The sequence below is a fragment of the Ascaphus truei genome, chromosome 2 (genome assembly GCF_040206685.1).
Source record: "Ascaphus truei isolate aAscTru1 chromosome 2, aAscTru1.hap1, whole genome shotgun sequence".
Taxonomy (NCBI): Eukaryota; Metazoa; Chordata; class Amphibia; order Anura; family Ascaphidae; genus Ascaphus; species Ascaphus truei.
Window position 1 is genome coordinate 403,533,073 of NC_134484.1, and position 22,781 is coordinate 403,555,853.

At 38.4% G+C, this 22,781-nt stretch overlaps 1 protein-coding gene and 1 long non-coding RNA gene across 4 annotated transcripts in view; one reads left to right on the forward strand and one right to left on the reverse strand.

Moving 5' to 3' along the window:
* Nucleotides 1–22,781, forward strand: part of CDK6 (cyclin dependent kinase 6) — a 285,631-nt gene that overhangs the window by 178,123 nt on the left and 84,727 nt on the right. The gene's annotated exons all lie outside the window — the stretch shown is intronic.
* On the reverse strand, nucleotides 1,330–7,405 carry LOC142488756 (uncharacterized). The gene is made up of 3 exons (XR_012799637.1): nucleotides 7,101–7,405; nucleotides 6,698–6,792; nucleotides 1,330–1,572 (listed from the first exon to the last, which is right to left on the reverse strand). It is a non-coding gene; the product is annotated as an uncharacterized LOC142488756 (long non-coding RNA).

The window sequence follows — 22,781 nt, forward strand, 5'->3', positions numbered from 1 at the left end:
CAAAGCATGCCCTGCTTTTCTGTTTTACGTGTTCCCCTTGTCCCAGAAATATAAGACTTCCTAAGTGTAAGTTTTAGGTGGGATATTAGGGTAGAAAGGCAGTTTTTTTTTGCAGGAGTTCTGGGGACAAAGTTACCGGTAGTCCCGTAATTCTCCTTGGCTCGCAGACATGATTTGTGGGTATGCGGGATAAATTACACTAGGGCTGCACAGTGTCCCCCAGCTTCCTGGTTTTCGAGACCATATATCCCAGATCCATTTCCCTCATAGGTACAAGGGTTCCCAAGACATATTCTTTATTAAACTATGTTTTATTGTGTTTGGTGGATTTTATATAAATGTCTATACAGCCAGCCCGTGCATCCACATAGGCGCCGGGATGTCTGGATAGACATCAGAGTTCAAAGGAGCGAGGATGTCCAGAGGTGACAAAACCATTTGGTGAGAGGGGAAGGGTGATTTACAAGGTCCGGAGTACAAAGGCACCCTGCAAGGACACCTTTTGAGACTGCCAGACCTGGTGGAGCCTGCCCAGCGGGTGGCAATGAGTTAGCTGGGGGAAGATGCAGTTCGTAGATGCATTTCCCATTGGCTAATTCATATTCACCCGGCTTTTGGAGCTGGCTTGGCACACCTCCTCCTCTGACGTCAGCCATGAGACGAGCCCCCGTTTCTATTGGCTACTGGGAGGGAATTCCCACGCTCTGATTGGTCTTTCCTCCTACTTCCATGCTGAAGATAGAACAGCGGAGGGTATGTACAGAGTTGGCCGAGACAGAGAATCAGACCATCTTGTGGCTTGAGTCGGTGATGCAAGAGTGGGCTTTTCAAAGTTGCTCTGTTACGAATAGCAGAGCAGCCGGCTTCATTTCTGAAGCTAGGAAAACCTGCCCAGGTCCAAGCTCTCATTATAGAATGTAGTGGTCGCGGCTAGGGTTTCTAGCCGAAAAGAGGACCAGGAAGCCAGGAAGGATTTCCGGTCAGGGTAAGCCTTCTGAAGCAGGCGCCCTGCACCTATTTGAGCCTAGTTTTCACCCCAGTAAGTGTGTGTTTGTCTGTATTTTGTATTTCATTGTGTGTACACAGGTTTACCCGAATAAACCTCATTTTATTCCACTATCTTGTTTTGCCTTTTGAATGATCCCGGTTAAAAGGTGTTAAAGGTCCTGGTCTCCCGTGACATAAGAATCTAAAGAAGAGATTCCAAAACAGGGTATAGCTCCAGAGTATTAAAGATGGCCTTCTAAAGAACACCGAGTATGGAGAGACGCTTTCTCCTGAAAGACAAGTCACTAAACAGATTCTAAAATAATTTCATGTGTGGTACATTTAATAGAAAATTAAAGGAGATTAAACATATTTTTGACATACATTTGTACAGCAGTAGCAAAGTTTGGTGTCTTCAGTGCACTGAAACAGTAACAATGCGGGTGTCCCATTCGAAAGCAAGAACCCCCGCAGCTCGATCGTGGCAGGCACTGTCCCAGCCACCGCTGACTTCTGCTTCTTTGTCCGTGGTGCGGGGGACAATAAATCTTCCTACATCTGTATATTCTTCTGGAAAATTATGATCTAAGATGAGATTTAGGTCTGAAACCGGTAATTGCAACCAGGAGGTCACGCAACCTTAGTTAACCAAGTGACAAACTCAACAAGAAGCTAAGAAATCTTTCCATGAAGGTCTCTGTAGAAACCAGAAGGTATATATAGAGCTTGTCTGGAGGAGGAACCCCTTATCCCTAGCGCAGCTATGTTTGGGAGAGAAATGCACATTGAGGAATTGGGGGATCATTAGGGCTATTGGATGTCGTCATGAGACCTGGTGAGTTTCATGATGCCCATCTGTGCAGACAGTAGGTTGGTGGTCTCATATAATGGTTGGAAGGAAATTCATACTTAGGCCGCGCTTATAGTGACGGCGACGCGACCGATGACATCGGCGTCGCCACCCGCGATAGTTGTAATTTGTTTTTTAGCGACGGTCGCCAGTGACAGCACTAAAGGGGGCGGGCCGCACAATTTGATTGGTTTAGAGACAGTCACATGTGGCGACTGTCTCTAAAAGATCAAATAGACCCGGCTACCAATTTTCCAGACGAGACGTCGCGCTTACTATAAGCACTGGCGACGGAGTCAATTGTTTTGTTTTCGGTCGCCGTCGCAGGCACTAAAGGCTCAGCCTTACAATTGGAACATTCTGCAACACTTACCGCATGTACAAGCTAAGTGATTTGATTATAATAAATATGTATCTACCTATTTTTTATGTAGATCTCCTACCGGGGATTTTTTTTGTCAATATCTATGAGTGGTGGATATTTTATACTATATTGTATTTGTAACACGTCTATCCCCTTTACTGGGAAGATCACAGCCAATACTATGAAAAGTGTATGCTTTGTATCCCATCAACATTTACATTATGTGCGATTTCTAGTTCACTTTCATTTCATCGTTACTTTAGGTCTCCTGACTCTGGTCTCTAAAAAATAAAAGTTAATATTGTAGTTACCCCCATTTTTACACGTTTTATTTTGTACGTTTACTTTATTTTTGTTTATTATTTTTTTAATTAAAAAATTATGTTTTAACCTAGTCTGTGTACAGTAAAGTACTCGTATCTTTAATTTTATGCTCTGTAATCCTTATTATTACTTTTACGTCTGCAACTCCTCATATAGCTGGGGATAACAGGGTGATTATTAAATAGTTCACACAGTATGTTGACATTCCTGGAGCGGATTCCATTTATTTGGGGTGGTTCCCTTATAAGCCAACATCATTTTGTAATGGAGGTGAACACTTTCACAATTGTTGTTTTTTTGTTTTGTTTTGTTTTTTTAACTGTTTATTTTGAACCTTTTCAGAAACTATAAAGTGAATGGGGAAGGATACACAAAAATAAGGAATAGTATGGAATGAGGAAAGGGAAGATAAGGGGGTCATGGTATAATTCATATACATTTCTATTTGATCATAAATTTACATTTCAGATAAAATACAATGACATATTTATATGATCAAATTCTGACATTGTGAAGATTCAAATCTCACAAAATGTATCTAAAGATCCATTTAACAAACTTGTGAGACGTTCCACAAGATTAACATCTTTTAATTTTTAATCTTTGGTGAAGGATCTTCATTTCCCAGAAGTTAGCTGTAGTGCATCTGGTGGCCGATAATATGTGTGAAGTCAATATTTGGCAACGTTTAGGTATGTTTTGGGAAAAGGCATGCAGCTTTCGGCTATAATTTTGCTTCGACCATTACTAAATATTGAGGTCTTGTTTGAAACCTCATGAAATGTACTTTTTCTGTACTTTTTCTGAAGCAAACTTGATGGATACATAATGATATTATCTTAAGAGATCCCTAGACAATGTCCTTATTTTGTAGTAAGGAATCGGAGCGTTTGGCATACAGTAGTTTACAAATGTATAATGAATGTATGCAAGATTCTCCAGTAGTTTTTGTTATTTGGATATAGCTTTGTGAGTTTCTCCACTGTATCAAAGAGAGTAAAGTGAGTATTTTGGGGAAGATTACAGCTGGAGCTATTTAATGTCATCCTCATCTTGTTACAAAATCTATTCCTCATGGACAATTTGTTAGGGTGAGACATAATTGCACTCGTGTGGAAACGTTTCTTCAGGAATTACACATTTTAATTGACAGAGTAAAATTGTGTAGTTATCCAGATTTCAGCCCACAATAGTCTAGTTGTTCTTGATGTAAAAGAAAAAGGTAAACCTTTTAATGCCTAAAAAAGCACTGTTTTTTGAACCCTTATGACAAGATATTTTAATTATGTAATTTCAAAATATTATAAATAAATGCTGGCCGGATGCTACATTAAAATAAATAACGAGGGAAAAAACATACACAAGATAACGTACTCTTAAACATATAGGCCTAAAACTTAAGTTATTAAGTATGATATACTTATATACATTTGTGATTTTAATGCAAATGTAATACCTACTTGTGTCAACTTGATTTTCTAAAAATTATTATATTCAATAAATATAGAGCCAAAAGCTTTTTTACTTAAGTCTTCAGATTTTTTCAGTACAATATATCAATCTGATGCTAATAAGTACTTGTTTTTTGCTAAGTTATAAATGTAAACACTATTCATTAAGTGCCCAGCGAAATTGGAACCGGTAGATAACATTGATCAGATTTGCATAACAGGTGATACAGCTGTCTTACTGTACCTGTGTGTTTTTATAATGGGTAAGATGTACATAGACAAGTCAGGCCTCTATAAAAATGTTTACAACTTCACTGAACACAAAGCCAGAGATTTGGCTAGGACATAGATAATCATCATCCCTCTCTCCCCGCTCCCCCACGATCATCATCCCTCTCCCCCCCCCCCTCATCTCTCTCTCCCCCACCATCATCCCTCTCTCCCCTCCACCATTACCCCTCTCTCCCCTCCACCATCATCTTTCTCCCCCTCATCTTTCTCTCCCCCCCACCATCGTCCCTCTTTCACCAGCCTCATCTATCACCCCCCCCCCCTCATCCCTCTCTCCCCTCCACCATCATCCCCCCTCCTCATCTCCCTCCCTTTCCTCTTCAACCTTCATGTCTCTCCCCCAGCATGTCTTTCTCTCTCCTCTCCCCCAGCATGTCCACCTTTCCCTCTCATGTCTCTCCTTGCTTTCATCTTAATCTTCATCTTCCTCTTACACCGACGTGTCTGTTTCTCTTCTTTTCCCATTCATGCCATTTTCTTCCTTAAATCCTCTTGTGTCTCGCTTTCTCTCTTATTTTCCCTGGCACGCCATTTCCTTAACCCCATGATTCTCACCACACCAGCATCCTTCTCTCCATTCCTTCCCATTCACATCTTTCTCACCCTTTCCCCTTCATGTCTTTTTCTCTACTCACTTTGTGTCCCTTAACTTTCCCTCCCATGTATTTTTTTTCTCATCTTTAGTATTTTCTCTCTTTGATTGATCTTCTCTCTTTCTATGGCGGCCTATTCTAGCAGCTCCAAAGTTGTCATTGCCATCGCACGGTTTGGCGTGTTCACAAGTCGCGGAATGAAATGTGAAAGGGGAAAAAAACGGATTCTTTATTGCAAAACGCAATTCCCTTATTCCCTTTTCAGGTCTGTCTTTGTCCCCTGATTTAGTTCTGCACTTTCACCTTTTCTTAGTTTGTCTGTCCCACATATTAGTTTCAGCGCCAACTGCTCTCCTCATCTCTCCCTGAGGGCCTGTCCACTGACTGAGAGCATGCCGACTGATTGCTCAGCAAATGAGTAGAACACCTAGCAATTCTCAGAGATGTGGTGAAACCTGTCCTGATTTGCTTTGTGAAAAAAAGTCTGCATATTCGTTACGTTTCAGCAATCTGCTGGGTCACAAAATACATTTTTTATGCATATACTGTATGTGGAAAACTATTAAATGGTTCACCAGCTTTTACAAAACAAATAGTCATGTAAGTTTCCGTCAGTGGGGCCCTAAGCCTAAGTAAGATATTCAGGATTGATGTTATTTGTCAATGTTTCATCTTTGGAACTTTTTCACCATGTTCTATTGTCCGAAAATGTAAAAATTTTAGAAAATGTGTGAATGTTTCAGCAATCTGTAGAGGCTAAGCTGTAAACTAACACGGTCACTTTGCATGACTATTTCCAATGTGAAAAGAATAAAGCCTTGTTCAGAATATGTTAACAAATGGGAATCCTGAAAAAAAATACATACAACAATGTAACAGCCGACACGATTCGTTATCTTTGTTTCATATGAAAAGTAGTAAAAAGTACCACAATGACATCATTATGGATACGCACAGAAATAAACAATTGCACAAAGTTGCAGTTTTATTCCTCTTCCTCAGGTGCCTTCAAAGAACAGCCGATTAACAATCCCATCTTTATATACACTAATATTAAAAAGCCAGCACATATGATGTCAATGATGATGTGTGTTAATTGATTATGATATTTGTTTTTAACTAAGAGTACAAAGGATAAATCAGAGATAAACCAATTATATACAATCCAAAAATCAACAACACCACAAATGAACACACAAAAAATGAAAAAATATGAGATCATTAAATAAACAAGGCCACTGTCTTATTGTGTTTCACATATAATTACAAACCAACGGTCAAAATGACCTAGACAACAACAGCTTTTCGGATATTCTGACAACCAGAATTAAACCAAGAGTAAAAAAGTGTTGTCTCCTGCAAAAACACATTAAAAACACAGTTTAATTATCCATATTTCAGATACTGTATTATACCACTTTCCTGATTCATTCACCCCATTGTCACATGTTGTACAGCAGTTACTGTACGGACAATAATTCTGGGTAGTGATTTGCAAAAGTTAAATAACTGTATATAACTTTAGTTAGTTCTTAAATTGACTGTAAAGTATTGTGGTGCCCCTTTAAGTGGAGGCGTGCTTTTATTTACCAAATAAAGGATGATGATGGCTTCATACTTTATGCATAGATTATGTCTGTTCTTTTTATGTTGCCTGAGCAGTACTGAGTCAGTGGGACTGTAGCTGTTGGTAAAAAAAAATGATGGGTGGATTTGTTCCCATTTTCCATGCCCTATAGATGTATGTACCTGGTACTGTATGTCCTGGGCCCTGGCATTTATGCATTAGATACGTTCTCGTGAAAATACCCATTTTCATGGGGATGATCCTGCTCACCTGGGATAGGTCGACTCATGCAATCAAATGGTCGCAAATGCCAGATGTGTGGTTTCGCTGGGCGGCGGACCAGGCTTCTGGCAGCATGGTAAACACTGTTGAAAATATAATTTTTGTGCAGGTAGTAACCAAGGAGTTAACAAGAAAGGCCAGCAGACAAAAATCAATAAATAAATCAGAGACAGAAGGTCATAGCGGCAACAGCAAAGACTTTTTTTTAAAGCAGCTATGCCTAGCCTTTCGCCCTGCTTTTCCCACCCAGGGGGTTGTAAATATTGGCTAGAGGCCATCGGAGTCTACAAAACGACTCTGTCCTTCCAGCATGTACAGTACAGTCATACTTCTTAACCCATTCAGCGCTGAAGGGGACAGCAGCATAGTGGAGGTGATTATATTGCTTTACCTTTTGTCACCAAAGGGGTTAACGGAAACCCGGAGCACGCCAGTGTGTTCCTCCATGTCGAAAGGGAATGTTTCTATCCAAAAGAAGTCATTACTAATGCTGGAATGCGAGAGCATAGAGATATGCTTGTTTAGGAGCCCAGCACATGTAACATCGCTGCTGCTGTTCTCCAGCGAACTTTCTGAACTACAAAGAATGTACAGAATGCTGTCACTTCTTCAGAACCTTAGAAGAACTCTTGTATCTGCCATGTATTAGTAACAAGCAAAACTGTCCTTATCTCCATGTCCTTTAGTCAGGGCCAGTGTCCTCAGACATGTAAAGCAGAAACATAAAAGCTTGTTCCTGTTACCTTGAACATATTTTGTATGTGTGTGTGTGTGTGTGTGTATTGTGCTGTCACAACTTGCAGTTTAGGTTACGTAAAGTGCTTGTGTCTTTTAAAGATATATTAATATATCCATATATCAAAGCAGCATTTCCATACTGGTCCACTCTCACTGATTGAGGTCAGACTCACTATATAAGTCAGTGAGTTTGATTCTGGCACTGAGTTTGAAGCAGGGGAATCTGGTTCAATTCCCGGTGTCGGCTCCTTGTGACCTTGGGCAAGTCACTTTATCTCCCTGTGCCTCAGGCACCAAAAACATAGATTGTAAGCTCCATGGGGCAGGGACTGTGTCTGCAAAAATGTCTCTGTAAAGCGCTACGTAAAACTAGCAGCGCTATACAAGAACATGCTATTATTAATAATTATTATTGTTATTATATTGATAATATTTCAGCAGTCTCATGGACTTCAGTAGATTCTCATTGACAACTGGCTGTACTTTTCCATTACAATTTACATTTTTGTTTGTCCTGAGCCACCAAATCTCACTGACGTTGGTCCTTAGAAGCTGACTTCTCGGTGCTTTATGTTTGGCACCTGCCATTTCATATATTGTTTTACCATTTCTTAATATGGACATACAGCACCTAGTAAAGATACTACTGTATGTGTTTCTGTGTTTGACTGTGTGATGGAATTACTTTTTTCTAGAACATTTTGTTTCACACTTGCTTGCTGATTTACTAAGAAGATGCATCAGTGACCCCCATGCCTGCCTTATTACATTATCAGGGAATAGACACACAACAAACATACGTATGTAGCCTGAGTAATGGCCACTTCACTGTTGAGGTTTCTGTCTTTAGCTCTTTGGGGGATGTTAGGCTATCAGTGCCTATAATTATTAGAAGGAGGCAGTAAGATTTAATGGGTCTACACAGTAAATGTTATTTGTTGAAGTATTTTATATTACTACATGTCAATTTCGAAGGGGACACCCAGAACATGAATTGCCACATTAACCCTTGGGCTACCCTAATGATGTTCCCTGAACCACAGACAACCCTCTGGCACAGGAGACATTCACCTTCAGTGTTCCAGCATTGGTTTACCAGCTTAAACTAGAGGCAGATAGTCTACTAAAGAGCCAAACACCAATTGTGACATATGAGGTCACTTCCTGTTTGGTTAAGCGGTAGGAAGCTTCCCAGTAGCCACTATGAAAGAGGGAGAATTCTCCAGAACCAAATTGGTCCAGGTTATAGGAATGCCACAGTTAGGAGACCCTGTGCTTCAAAACCATGCCATAGTAAGGGAGAGTCTAAGAAGGGAATTAGTATTGTAACCTCTTTGCTGCCAAATGTCCCACTACCCATGTTTTGCAGGCTCTCTTGCAGAGAAAAGGTTTTAAGGAATTCCCACTTAGTAACATATATTACAGTAAAGCAGAAGAATTCAGCCTTCGCTCCATAAACAAACCTAAGTCATACGCTTCATAAAATCGAAAATATGGCCCTGGATATACCATTAGGACACTGGTGGATTCTCTCAATGTTTTACTTTACTTTTGCACAAATAGTGCCAAAATCAATGATTATTTTAAACGTGAAAAATGTGGGTTTATAAATAAATCCCTTCTACTGTACTCGTAGGCAACTGTTACATGTTAGACTGCTCAACTCTAAAGCAGTTGTTTTTCTTTCCTACACAGGTAATGTATCAGACGATGACTAAACTGGCACTGCTTTCACCAAACATTACCATTAGAGAATGCACAGTATGTTACTTAAAATTCCTGGTAATATTGGAGAGCAAAATGTGTCCCCAGGTGTCCTTACACCCTCTGCATGTGGACCTAGGTTATGTAGCACTGCCAAGAACACAGGACCCTTCTGAAAGTTTAAAAAACAGCTGCCACTTTCTTTCTCTGTTGCCAGTGGCTTCTTACCCTTCAAAGAAACTGCAGGCAAATATATACATGGGAGACGTGCATTGATAGGATAGGCAGACTGATTGGTATGTTTGTAATTACTTTAGTTTTACTTTGAAGGATTTAATACCTACATTTTAGTTGCTTGACACACACCTCTAACATGGTCATGAAATAATTGACGAGTTGGTGATCTCTTTATTCCTGACAAATAATGTACACAGGATTTGAGATGGATGTTGGCAGAGGTGGCGTTGACGCATACATAGGTGTCGTAGATGCCTATAAAATGCCTCGGACACGATAAATGATCCTTGTGCGTATTTATACGCATGAGGCTTGCACCGGCAGAGAACAGACAGAGCGCTCTTACTCCTCCCTCGGAGGCAGAGCAATCGGCAGTGCGCCTTGCGTACGGTCCAGTTTTGAGAGACAGGTTTATACTGTAGCATGGATCACATGAATTATGCGTAGAAAAGAGACCTGTATTTACTGTGTCTAAAAAACACGCTGCGTGGGCCAAGTTCACTAAGCTGTTTTAAATCATGGCAAATAAAGCGGCGTTGTGTGAATTAGGAGCGGACATTATTTCCCCTGATTTAACGCCATATTCACTAAGGTAAGCATATGCAAAAATAACCGCCTTAATTAGGTTCAACATAGCATAGGGTTAACATCATATTTTTTCAGGGTAACGCAGCGTTATCTGCAAATAACATGATGTTATATATGTTTTCACATTCCCAACCAAACCCTGAAATAGGGATTTTGCTGGGGAGAGATAAACCGAGAGCAATTTATAAGGGTGTCCATTGACTTATATACCTCCAAAAAGATTCTTTATCTCTCTCTCTCTCTTCTCCAGCAAAAGCCCTGTTTCAGGGTCTAGATGGGAGTAACGCCAGAGTTAGATATGACGCTGTATTATTTCCTGGCGCTACCCTTAACAGAGCCGAGTTAATATGGGGTGAATATCATTGAGGCTGTTTCACATAACGTCATGCCTTTTACAGGAGTAAATCCTAGGTAACGTCCCATTATTTGCTTCAGTGAATGCTGTGCCACGATTAACAAGCATTCACTTAGGTCAGCGGCACGTTAGAGAAAGATGTAGCAGGATTCACAGTTCCCGGAGGCATCGCATATTTGGAGAGTAACCACAGCAGTGGAAACTCACCGCAGTTGCTTTTCTTTTCCTTAACCGGACCATGCCACCGCTTCATGTGGCTACACGGCCAGCTGCAACTCCGGAAGCAAGAGATAACACTACATCTGTAGTCTAAGGGAGCTAGGAGAATCTAGCCATATATACCTTGAACGTATGGTTACTTCAACATGGCGTCCTTACCTTGGTGTTGCATGTAATCTATACAAATGTTTTTAAATGGATTCAGATGATATTTTTATTGGGAATTTTCATATAATTGTAAACAACCATACATGTTATTAGTATTATTATCATTCAATAAATATTAACATTCTACATGTGGAAATAATGACTGTCATTATTCAAAAAGCAAATTGATATAATCCATTTCATATTAATTTATGATCACATTTAAGAATCTGTTTCAGTGACGCCTACATACTATATGAAAAGATTAAGAATTGTGGCGATGAAAAAAACCTCAACTTCTGAGTGGTTAAAATAAACAATAAACGCTTCTCGTGTGAGGTAAGCTAACTGGGTACATGGGGACCACACGGTTAAGAACTACATTGTTACAAAGACGTCACAGCTAACATGAATGTTAAGGGACAATGTAGGATTATTTGATTGTTAAATGATCACATTTAGAATTATTCAGATTATATTTTTATTAAACAGAAATAAAACTAAATGCCATTGCTTGTGTTGTGCTTTTGTCCCTGTACATTTGGGCTCTTTTATTTTAGTTTGCCCCAGGGATACTGTGTTATTTTGTTACGTACTATTGTTTAAGAAAAACAAGGTATGTAATGTAAAGGTGAATATTCCTTAAAGCAGCAATTCTCTCCATTGGACACCCTCTTCCCTGTGGCTCTCCTACATCTAAAATTTGCATAATTCTAGAAAGATTCCTTAGTGATAAAATAATAGGTTATTTGCCTTTTTCTAACATTGGCTCTGTGCGTCTTCCCAGCTCTTCACCAATCAGGAACAACAATGTCACAGTTACTCATTGGCTCTATAGCAGATTCTTGTCTCTGCCCAAAACTGCTGCTGTGTTCGACATGAATATCTCCCTAGCCAGGGGGCTCTTGTTGGTCGGACAGAGGTTGTCCTACAAAATGATAAAGCAGTGTAGTTTGCTTCTTGAAGTACCCTAACCATTCACATTACAGCCATTGTTTAGCTAAAATACAGTATAACTTTTATTTTTCTCTAAAGAGGTCTTGTCCCTCTGTAATTCTTCGGCAATAACGTTTGACAGTTGGGTCTAAACAGTTTATCCGTTGAGAACAACTAAACTTGTAGTCTGCGTTGAAGCATTGGGTCAATACTTTTTTAAGTGCTCTTTCTCCATCGGTGACTACAGACTACAAATGGTATGAGCAAGTAATTAATTATAGACATTTCTGCACAATATCAAATATATAATTTAAAAAACAATTAAAAACACTAAATACAGTAGAGGGGTATAAAGAGTGTGCTAAGCTTGTATATGCAGCCTGGTACATAACAAAAAATGGTCAATAGATAGCAAAGCAGACCACACATGTATCCCAAAACGTACGTTTATTCAAAGTTGACGTTTCGGTCGATGCAGAGACCTTCATCAGGACCAGATAATAATCAAATGCAGTTATCAGAGGTAGACTTATATACAAAATACATCCCCAGAATTTGGGGAGCATCTTCACGTCAGGATCCAAAGTGTCATTACGTAAATACACCCTATAACGGGATGACACACACCAACTCCTCAAACCCAAAGGTCCAAACCACCGTGGTAGATAAAAGATAGCAGAATGCATGCAGTGCCCACTGCCATGAATATAGAAAAAAAAGATGCAATATATATTTATATATATAAATCAAAAGGCATGTATGTAAAACTTCCCACATCGAAGAACAAAAGTTCTATACACGCGTGTACATGCAGACGTGTACACATGCATCAGTCTATTCACATGCATGGAGAAGTACAGCATGTGCAAAACAGTAACTACTTATAAAAGTAATACTGTATAATGGACGCAACCAAACTTATTTGAGCTGTTCCAACAGGAAGCTGAAGTACACTGTAGATTACCACAACATCCTTTTTCTGTTCTGCAAGATACAAATATCACAAATTGTATACAAAGAAAGCATCCAAACAGCACTGTGCAGAACATTATACAAAACCTGATGGAGAGAGGGTAGGAAGGTGCAGTATGTTATGTTCTTAAGGAAAACAGAACACAGGCAGAGCGACAGCTATGTTACCCTACACTTGATGTTCCGTTGATGATGAAGATAGTGTGAACTTGAATATATACTCAATTTCACTCAGCAGAATGCTAAAAAAACAATAAAGCAGTGGTACTGTGTTTCAAAAATCACAATAATAATAATAAACAATGAGGGACTTATTTGTATTAAACTGAAAATAAGAAAATAAAGGGTATTTTTTTTAAAAAAAAATTATTTTTTTATTTTAGAAATGAAGCTTTTCATGTCTTTAAAAATATAACTGGAGGATTGTAAAAACTGTTTACACCGTATTTCCCGGGTTCATTGCAATTAACATTTAGTGCAGCAATCCCGCCCATTTTACCTACAAATGTAGGTAACGTTATTACTCCCATTAATGTGATTCAATGCGTTAACAATACCACGTTTTTACAGTGAGATCCATTAAAGCGTGCATTATCTCCTAAAGGCAAGCAATATTTACTGTATTACTTCTTGGGCTATTCTGCACCAATGGGGCCAATAACATGGCTGCATCTGTATAGATGTTATAATGGAATTAGAACCGGGAGTCCTTTGGAACTGGACCGCTGGTTCCCAGATTTACTGACCGGTTTCGTTGCCCGTTTCCTTCCTGGACATTTAAAGAGAATCGCTGTGGTCATCTGAACGTCAACCCCCCCGATGACATTGCAGCTTTCTATTGGCCTGCGAGACCTGCACGATTTATTTATAAAATGTTTTACCAGGAAGTAATACATTGAGCGTTACCTCTCGTTTTCACGTATGCCCTGGGCAATTTTGCCAACCTTGTTAATTTCTCTAAAAGCAGAGAAAACACCAGCAGCAAAACTGGAGAGTATTGCTGGAGGTCCCTGGAGCTAAAACATAGGGCAGTTCAATTACGGAGGATCCGCCGGTGTGAATTTTGTTAAAAAAAAAAAGTGAGACATTAGTAGGCAAGATTGCTGCCTTAACTAATCTTTTACTGCTGTCTAGTCCTTCTAAGCACAAGTCACAGAACCATAAATGCTGAAGGCACAAGAGGTACTGTTGACCACTTCAGTCTGCCTTTTTTCATACATTCAATGAAACCTTGGATTACCTCCACTTTCATCATATTTCTGTATTTGAAAAGGCGCCCCCTTAACCAGAGATTTTGTCTTTGTAAAGATTTGGTTGAAGTATATCAACCAGAATTCCTTGATTGTATTTGAGGATTACATAGTCTTCCATGAGCCTTTTTCCAAATTGCTATTGGGCAAAAAAAACGGCATGTTTAGATAATGGAGATCATTTTGGAATGATGAGCAGAACAGTATTGTGTATCAAAATATATAAACACGGTTGGAAGTTTGAGATTATATATGTTAGTGATGAGCAAAAAATTTTTGTAAACATTTATTTTGTTTACTAACCTTGTCTAAACATTTAAACTTGATTTGATCAGAACACCTCCAATATTAACAGGAACACCTAGTGATGTCACTGGTTAGACCCTCCTGAATTCCTCCCTGACTTGATCAGATCCACTAAATTGACCTCCTAATACCGACAAACATAAACATCTATTAGTTTATTCGTTTATCAATCGGTTAACCCTCTTAGTTCTGGATCCACAGAGCTTATAACTGGAAGTTACCTAAAACAGGAACGAACATTATGTTCCCTGAGTTAACATGGTTTCCTTAAAGCTAATTATATCCAATGACGTGGTGTTAATTGCGTCCTAGCGTTTCTCCTATTCAGACACCGAAACAGGGTTTTTATTGAAGTGGAGAGAAAGGGAGAGGAGAGGATATGTATGGCCATGACGTAACTAATGTAATGTTAAGTCCCTACGTCAACCTTAACTGACTTGAGTGGCTATGCAATGTAATGCTAATGCCTCACTTGTACAGTATCTTATTATGACTAACGCCTGTTATAGTTAATGGAATGCCCTTTACAGGAGTTTACTTGAATGCTACTTGTCCATTTACAAGGCCAAGCAACTTTTGTTTCTTGGGTTCTTTTATCCAACTAATGAAAATCTTTCACAAAGTTATGCAAAAAATCACCGCAATATTGTAACATTTGGGATAACTAATGCTCTCCGAGTAATATGTTCATGTTGTGCAATGTTTTTCTTGCCCTGTTAACGATTGACCTTTTCACTCGGCTCAAATAGTTTTCAACATTAGCTTGGCCAAAAGAAGAGTTAATTTCAACTGCAATATACCTGCAGCTAATTGTTGGTTTGTGATTTAGATCAAGAGCCTAGATTTACTAAACTTCGATATTGTTATCACTGTGTTTTAATGGTAAAAAAAAGTTAATTGTTTTTACCGCTGTAGTTACAAAAGGTTTAATGGTTACATAACGTAGCAATGACTCATTTTATCAAAGCGTTAAGTGTGGGCTAAATTTAACAAGATCGCTAATTAGCATGCAAATGAGTATGCATTATCCAATCACTGTACAGTATGTATGCAAGAGTAATACTTTTAATGACAGCGCCGCAAATGTATGCAAATCATATCAAGCGATATTTATCACCAGTCCCCAGCTGGCGTTAGTCTACTAAAGGTTTTAAATAAAAGTGCACAGTCTTTATTTAAATGCAAGTTGCGCTGAAAAATACCTGTGCCAGGGTACAGCTATGCCGTAATCTTTTCTGTGCCATTTTTGGGTGTCTGCGGCGAGATGAAGGATTTATGTGTTAGGTGGGAAAAGTTAAGGCATAGTTACATATTAACGCAGGTCTATGTATTATTAAATGTGTGGATTTAAGTTGTAGGATGGTTATGTTGTATGTCAGCACCTTGGGTGTCTGGAGGCATTCTATTGCAATGCACAGGTAGCCTCAGGCATCGAAGGGGTTAAATCATTTTTTGCCATAAGGTTTTGTTAAAAGGCCTACATAACCCTAAAGTAGAAAAGTGTGATATGGCCAACCCCCTCCACCCAAATACATACATATACATTCACATGCACACACACACACAAACACACCACACACAAACACATTGCTAGCGTTGAATAACGCAGATTTCAGAGTTAACTCTTATTTGCACCATTGCTATTAATTAACGCAGAGTTACCTCTTTGTTAGGTGTATGCAAATGAGATATGAATATCTTAACCCTCATGCATATATAATTCTTGGAAAGTGCTGGACAATGTAATTCCAAAAAAAAATATTGCTGTGATCCCAATTTTTTAAGGCAGCAATCCCGACTTTTAGTAAATCAAGGGCAAAGTATCTTGTGCCCATTACAAGCGCCATAACAATGTTCCCTTCTGAAACACATCAAGCGTTAACAGTTACACCTAAATTGTCCTGGAGACTCTACCTAAAATGGTCCAGGAAGCAGTTTTCAAAACCTACTATAGCTCTTCATCTACATGGATTCTAATCATTAAAATTCGGCCACACTGGTATAACAGCGGCAGGGATGACAGGGCCGGTTAAAAGCTAACACAAAGGGATGTAAGAATGTCCCAGAACAACCTAGTTGCAGTCAGAAACAAATTTACCGATCTTGGCTCTGGAAAGTGTTTTGTATGTTGACAGTAAATCTTTTCTGGCAATTTTGTAACACATTGTCCCGCTAAGTACTAAAAGTTTAGTGCAACCTTGCAAAGCACTTAAAAGGTGCACTCTCATCTGGGACCCCATTGAAGTATTGCCAGTGATGTGCTAAGCACGTAGGATAAAACTACACCATGTCATTGATGCATTAAAACAATCAGACATGTAAAAGTATTTTTTTTTTTTTTCAATTCTACTATTTTTAATCTTGGATGCTTTACCTCTGGTATTTGCCTTGCTACAGTAAATCAAACAAGAAAAGTGGACACAGTCCATATATCCATATCATGGATGCAGCGAGAAAATGACAAAATAAAACATAAGTTTAAATGCCCCAGATGAAGCTCTATCGTGAGTGAAACGCGAGTCGGGCATACGGGCACAATGTGATGTCATTTTAAGAGATGCGATCAGGTTCTTGTGAGGATTAGCTTGCAGATGTTTATGACAGCCTAGCAGAGAGAAGAAGTGTATGAGGCAGTAGTTAATTACCAGTGTATTAGGGTAAATGTTAAATGAGTACAGGGTTTATGCTTGCACATTGGTTGCTTCAGTGGTCTGATTAATTCGAGCTATCATTGCCACTCTGCAAGTATTGTCACTGCAAGAGCACACAACTGAGTGACAGGGAACAGCAATGCCCTGTAACAGTGGTCAACTGCTTGCCAGGTGTTCACTGAGGCAGATAAGTGGCCAGCTATTTCAGTATACAGTCATGTGAAAAAGAAAGTACACCCTCTTTGAATTCTATGGTTTTACACACCAGGACATAATAACAATCAGCAGGTCTTAAAATTAGGTAACTACAACCACAGATGAACAACAGCACATGACATATTACACCGTGCCATGATTTATTTAACAATATTGGATCGGCGACAGTCAGCCATGCTCACCTCCCCAGCGCTGCAGTTCTGATGGCATAAGTACTCTCAAAGAGGAATACTACTGTGCATGCCCCAATCTCCCATGGTGAATAGCAAAATGCTAAAGGGATGAAACTAGTCCACCGTCCTTACAACAGTAAAAGACTGATTGCTAAATTATTATGTACAGTATACATAAATGGGCATTAAATCCCCAACACGGCGGTGCGCAAAGTGGGGGGGCACAGGATTTTTTTGGGGGGTGCGCCGGTTGCAGAGGCCCCGCACTCTTCCCCGAGGCATTTAAATTAAATGCTGGGGGATCATATGAGACCTCTGCAACTCACTTACCTGGATTCAGACAAGTTGCTGTGACATGACGCCGCGGTGTCATGCAGAGTGATGTCACATGTCCGTCTCCATGGCAATGGGGTCACGTCATGTGACCCCGTGGCGTCATTTGACGCCGCCAAACCAGGTAAGGGGGGCACGAAAGTGAGGGGGAGCAGGCAGGGGTGCGCAGTGCAAAAAGTTTGCGCTCCCCTGCCCTAACATACAAAACACGCAGATAAAACAAGCACAGCACTCTCTATGTTACACTTATACATCTTGATGTTTTCAAACAACCTGAACCATAGGAGACTGAATAAAAAAATGTACATACATATATAATATCTTAATACAAAACTAGAATTATTTTTATATATAACACATTTCTACTGTCAATGTGACACACATCCTAATGTTGAAATGAAATGCAGGATACCGGACAATGCAAGTTTATATAATCCAAATTAGGTCTAATATGTTAATACAATTATAATATTCAATAAATCTTTGTTCTTTAATGTCATGAAGTTTGATTCTTTGGGACAAATGTAGGATCTCTTTGATAAAGCGCGGAGTGACGCGCGAAACGCGTAAGAGTGTCTCTCTGGCTGCTATGTGCCAAATAAAGCTTTTTGACCAGTAAGAAGTCCCGATCTGCAGTTTTCTTCTCAGGAGCAGTTGCACCGCCAGAATTCTCCTTTCTACCTGCAAACTACCTTTCCCCCGGTTGGATCACGCTGATGTCCAGGAGCCCTTACACACTCAAACAGTGAGTTCATTCCACAATATAAGTTATTCCGCAGGATAGAGGCTATTGGGGATACTCTACCACTGTGTTGTTTCTGTGTGATATACAAGGGGTTAAATTCCACATATGGGACAGACTCTGAGAAGTACACATAGTGATATTATTTACACGTATACACTTGTACTTTTGCTGGACTCTTTTGAAGTGGTGCCGCTAGCGAGCTTGGGACTCCCATTTTTCTTTCTACAAATATAGGATCTGCCTGATTTGAAAACAGGCAAGGAGGGGAAAAGGAAAAGAGGGGGGAGGGGGGGATAGAGGGGGAATAGGACGGGCGGAGAGAGAAAGAGGAAGAACCAAATAAAGGCTATAAGATACTCCCTGGCCAGTGCGCTGCTTTCTCTTTTTTGTTGCTACTTGGCTGGACACGCCGTTACACATTCATTGAGGCTCAAGGAGTGGGTAAGATTTCATTCAAGGAATAACCATTGAAGATGTTGTGAGTTTTGGACATTTACTAGTTCCAGTGGTCATTACGATTATCCCCAATGAGGTTTCATCAAGGTGATTGTCATCATTTTTGATTGTTCCCTTGAGGAGATATATATTTCTCACTGGGTACTCACTTATTGTTTTTACCCACTCCATACTAGAGTTTTACTCATGAGTCACATATATACAAAATTATTGATAATATCTACTTGATGATCCGGAGTCACTGGAGCACCCACTATTTTCCAATACTTGAATTAAAAATAATAACAACATTTGATTGCAAATTCAGGTGTTACATTTTGAGACTTTTGTAGTTCAATGTCACTATTAATATATAATTGAGCTGGCTATCAGCAGGCTTAGCATGATTTAAATGTAGTGACTGCAGTATATTTGATACTATATACTAAATTTGGGTCATGCATTGGCTTTGGTGATGCAATTATTACCACTATACACTTAAATGACTTGCCTAGGCGCCACAATTTCCTTTTAAATAATCAGTGCTAAGAAAAGTGAAATAAAAGATGTTACCCAACAGGATACTTCTCAAACCTTCCAGGAAAATGTGCTAAGATTTTCCACGAGTACAGTCTTGGTTTGTTGTAGAAAGTGAGCGATCCAGTCAGGAATACACCATGTAAATAAAAAACATATAAAACAATGATTGTGCAGTATTGTGATTATATATAGACTTGATGTGAATCTTGGCTCTGGGGGAGAACCTACTTACAGCAACAATAAAGGAAATTCGCTTTTGTCTGACTCAGTCAGATAGGAAGGGAGTGTTGAAATTTCTTTTAGATGTACTTTATCCCCACTCGGTCATCACACAGGTAGTATAATCCAGAGATGATGATACTCGAGTCCCAATATGGTATATGTGGACAGAAAGCAGAAACAGCCCGATGGTGCAGGTTGCAAAAAACAGGGTTTATATACGGTAGGAGTTTAAGACATGTACTCACACTTTGTACAATAGAACATGCACATAAAGGTATCTTTAGCGCTCGATATTCGCGCCCACTGTAGTGTTGTCTCCCCGTCCTCCTCTATCTCCAGTCGTGCCGCCGGCAATAGCGTCTGACGTCACTTCCCTCTCGCGTCTATCCGCATCCAGTGGAGGTAGACTGTGACGCGCTGGGAGAGGATCCGCGGGAGAATTCAAACGTCTGGAGTCTTCTCTTCAAAGCAGCTGCAGCTTGATGAGTTGGCTCTACGCGTTTCGCTGTGGCATACAGCTTCGTCAGGAGCGTCATGACGTATTGTGTGGGCGTCATATATTTATACGATATTAACTAATTGGCTTCTCATTGTCAATCTCATTGAGCTCGTTAGTACATAATTTAACCCACAGGTTTGCCTTTACATAGGCACAAAAAGTCTCTGTGGTCCAAAACATAAACTCACTATCATGCTATAATTTATAGTTCAAATACACATGGTACAATCTTTAATAACATTCATAATAAAAAATTCTTATACATATAGTTGGGATAATTATTTAAAGGTTCTGAATTGCTTAAAATATATATATATATATATATATATATATATATATTTCATATATCATAAAATATCATAATTATTTAAAAGTTACACTTAAAACATCGTGGGTCGGGAGAGAGAAAAGACACAGAAAACATATATTAGTATATAGGACTGTATCTTCTATAAATAGTTTATAGAAAATTCATAGAATAATATACAATACAACCATATTTCATTCTACTAGAGGTAGATTTAAAGATAAAGGGGAATAGAGCCCAGATAGGGGGTGTTGAGTTCTGTTTGATAAGCAATCAATCAAGGAGAGATTCAGCAATATATTACTTTAGAGCTCAGATCTTAAATATAGAATTAGATATTCGTATTTGGATTTTCATACAAAAATGTTTTATAGAAAAATATGTTTTTATTTAATATACAATAATATAAAGTGAGTTCAAAAATATTATTATGTTAAAAAAATATATCATGTTAAAAAATATATATAATAAAACATTGATTTATAAAATCGCCTATTTAAATTATAATTATTTAAAACATATGTATTCAAAACAGGCACAGCAAAGAGGCTTGGGTGCAATAAGGGGGTACACAGTATAGAATTAACTACCAATGTATTAGTCATGTAAAAAGGGTAAGATTTCAAAGTCTGAATTCAAACCGTGTGGAATTAGTGTGTCAAGTTTGTGAATCCAGTACATTTCCCTTTTACTTAAATCCACCTCTCTAGAACGGCCCCTCCAGTGTTGTTTAACATTTTCGATAACAGTAAATCTCAGACTAACTGGATTTGATTGATGGTATTTGGCGTCATGTCTTGAGACGCTATGGGTTAAAATACCCCTTCTAATATTGCTTAGATGTTCGATAATGCGGGTACGGATAGGCCTTGATGTCTTACCTACATACTGTAGCCCGCAGGGGCACTGGAGGATATAAATTACAAAATCGGTGTGACAATTTATGTATTGCTTAATTTTGAAAGACTCTTTATTTCTATGGCATATAAAGCTAGTTTTTTCTTTCAATTTGTGCTGACAGGCCTTACATGATGCACAGCCATAAAATCCTGTCAGATTTTTAAGCCACCCTTGGTTGGTCTCTCTTGCGCTTCTTAAAGCGCTTGGTGCAATTATGTTTTTATTCTGTTTTTATTCTATTTTATGTTTAATATTCTGTGCCTTTTTAAAAATTATTTTCAGATTATCCGGTAAAATTTCCCTTATTATGGTATCTGATTTCAGAACATGCCAGTGTTTGCGCAAAATCTTTCCTATATTTTTGGCTTCTTTATTGAAAGTTGTCAGAAATGCTGTGTCATATGGATTATTCAAAGTGGGAGATTTTGTCTTCTTATGCGGCTCTAAAGTTTCCTTTCTATCTAAATTCTTCGCCTTTGTTAATGCCGTATCTAAGATTTCCCGGCTATAGTGTTTCTCCACAAATCTTTTTTCCAAAATTTTACACTGGTCGTTAAAAATATTGTCTTCGGTACAGTTTCTACGAAGTCTCCTGTATTGGCTATAGGGGACTCCGTCCATCCATTGATGGTGATGGCAACTTGATCTTAAAATAAAATTGTTGCAATCAACGTTTTTAAAGTGTGTTTTTGTTTTTATGGTACCTTCTTCTATGTATATGTTCAAATCTAGATATTCAATAAAAGTTTCACTTATAGTATGTGTAAATTTTAGATTAAAATTATTATTATTCAGATCTAAAATAAATTGCTCTAAACCTCCTTTGTCTCCCTGCCAAATAAGGATAATGTCATCAATGTAGCGCCGCCATAGGATAAGGAAACCTTATTTTTTAACATAATAATATTTTTGAACTCACTTTATATTATTGTATATTAAATAAAAACATATTTTTCTATAAAACATTTTTGTATGAAAATCCAAATACGAATATCTAATTCTATATTTAAGATCTGAGCTCTAAAGTAATATATTGCTGAATCTCTCCTTGATTGATTGCTTATCAAACAGAACTCAACACCCCCTATCTGGGCTCTATTCCCCTTTATCTTTAAATCTACCTCTAGTAGAATGAAATATGGTTGTATTGTATATTATTCTATGAATTTTCTATAAACTATTTATAGAAGATACAGTCCTATATACTAATATATGTTTTCTGTGTCTTTTCTCTCTCCCGACCCACGATGTTTTAAGTGTAACTTTTAAATAATTATGATATTTTATGATATATGAAATATATATATATATATATATATATATATATATATATATATATATATATATATATTTTAAGCAATTCAGAACCTTTAAATAATTATCCCAACTATATGTATAAGAATTTTTTATTATGAATGTTATTAAAGATTGTACCATGTGTATTTGAACTATAAATTATAGCATGATAGTGAGTTTATGTTTTGGACCACAGAGACTTTTTGTGCCTATGTAAAGGCAAACCTGTGGGTTAAATTATGTACTAACGAGCTCAATGAGATTGACAATGAGAAGCCAATTAGTTAATATCGTATAAATATA